Source organism: Suricata suricatta, chromosome 15 (genome assembly GCF_006229205.1).
Source record: "Suricata suricatta isolate VVHF042 chromosome 15, meerkat_22Aug2017_6uvM2_HiC, whole genome shotgun sequence".
Lineage (NCBI taxonomy): Eukaryota > Metazoa > Chordata > Mammalia > Carnivora > Herpestidae > Suricata > Suricata suricatta.
Window position 1 is genome coordinate 27,520,528 of NC_043714.1, and position 2,324 is coordinate 27,522,851.

Below are 2,324 nucleotides of genomic sequence, written 5' to 3' on the forward strand. Positions count from 1 at the left end.
ACACTTTGATGTGGGTATCATTCCAGGCCAGACTGCCCTCTTTCCCTCCTATGTTGTTTGGAATTTACTCTTCCATTCCTGCCTCTGGTAGAAGAGGTAGATAGAAGCTGTGGAATTATGTACAAGGAAAGAAATATACCCAAATCGCGACTGGAAATTCTGATTAACCACAAGCTAGGTGTCATAAACTAGGCTGCATGACTTGGGAAAAATAATATTTAAGAAGGGATGACTGATACTGAACAGAGACAAATGGGGCGCATGGTGGCTCAGTCGGTTAAGCGTCCGACTCTTGATTTTGGCTCAGGTCATGATCTCATGGTTCGTGGAACTGAGCCTGTCAGGCTCTGTGCTGACGGTGTGGAGTCTGCTTGTGATTCTCTCTCCTTCTCTCTCTGTCCATCTCGTGCTCTCTCATGCTCTCACTCTCTCTCAAAATAAATAAATAAATATTAAAAAATAGAGGGGCACCTGTGGCTCAGTTGGTTAAGCATCCAACTTCAGCTCAGGTCATGATCTTGCAGTTCGTGAGTTCAAGCCCCATGTTGAGCTCTGTGGTGACTGCTCAAAGCCTGGAGCCTGCTTCGAGTTACGTGTCTCCCTCTCTCTGTCCCTTCCCTGCTCATGCTCTGTCTGTGTCTCTCTCAAAAATAAATAAACATTAAAAAAATTAAAAAAATAGAGACAAATGGGAATATATGACTTAATTCATGTTTCTACTTGGATCTTCTGCATCCTTGCTTTATATTCATTCATTCATTCATTCATTATCCATTCATTCATCCATTAGTTCCCCATTGTATACTATATCCCAGAGAAGTACAAATAAGATCAGCATAGTCCCCATCTTCATAGACGTCTTGGGCAGTGGCTGTGAGAGACTTAAGCTCTGGTGGGGTGGGAGACTTCCTCCCCGAGGAAGTGATGAGTAAGCCGGATGAAGGGTGGGGGGGGGGGTGAGGGTGGGGTAAGGGACAGTAAAACTTCTGGGGAGCTTCCCAGGCAGAGGAAAGAACATGGTGGAAGTGCTGGAAGGGGATGCAGGATGAGTGTGTAAGGGACTGAGGCTAGCACGGAGAGAGAAGGTTCCACATGGCTGATGCTGGCAGGGACTCACATTTGCTGGCCTCGGCAGGAACTGGAGTTGTATCCTGAGAGCAAAGGAAACTTGCCGGAGTGTGTGAAGTAAGAGTCGTTGAGATTTGTGTTTTAAAAAGCTCAGTGGCTTCTGTGAGGATAACACATTGTAAGGGAGTGAAAGTATGTGAGGGGGACCGGCTAGGTGCCAGTGAGGAAGTGCAGGCAGTGAGAGAGGGCTCTCCCACCTGGGTGGGAGGGGAGATGCAGAACAGAGTGTATGTATGAGATGTTTAGTGGGTAAAATCCAGTAGGCTTGGTAATGGACTTGTCATAAGGAGTGAAGGAGAAGGTAGTGTCAAAGATGGCACCGGGCTGGGAGGGGCACACGATACTCTAAGGTAGAGACTAACTGGTGGAGGGGAGGAGGAAGAAGGGCTTGAAGAGGCAGAACGGAGATCCACAGGGCAAACCTCTGGTGTGGTCTCCCCAAAGTTCCTGGGGGAGAGGCACGTGTGAGCAATGCCAAATACATTTAGCAAGACTTCCAAGTCGAGTGGGTCTGTGCCCTGCTTTCCAGAGCTTCCTGCAGTGGCACTAGAGAGGCCACATAAGGTGGCATGTCAAGGTCTAGGATGGCTTGAGTCTCCCAGGATCCCAGGAGAGAGGCAGAAGAGTTGAGACCAGGGCAGGAGGCAGGAAGGGTCCTGGAGGGAGTGACATGGGGCATTGTCAGTCGATGCGTGTCATCTGTGCCAGCTGGAGACCAGGCAGGACCGTGGGCGTCAAGGGTGAATGATGCGATGGCAGAGACAGAAGTAATGACCTGCTGGAAGGACGTTCTCAGCAGTCGACGGCAGATGACTGCACAGGACCACATCCTGTGTGCCCTGCCTGATCTTGTGCACGTGCTCAGAGTAAAAGGAGGCAGGACGGACACAGCTTGAGTTTAATCAGGAACAAAAGAGCCTTAGCAGATCCTAGCATAACAATTCAGTAACTAACGGTAATGCAAATCTGGAGAGTGTCTGGCTTCCTCAGACATGAGACTGGGACAATGCTCCAGCTGTTTGGAAAGGAAAAAATACATTTTGATCTTTACCTATAACAAAAAAAATTATGTTTTATTAATTTTTTAATCTTTTTTTAATAGTTTATTGTCAAATTGGTTTCCATACAACACCCAGTGCTCTTCCCCATAAGTGCCCTCCTCCATCACCATCACCTCTTTTCCCCCTCACCCTCCC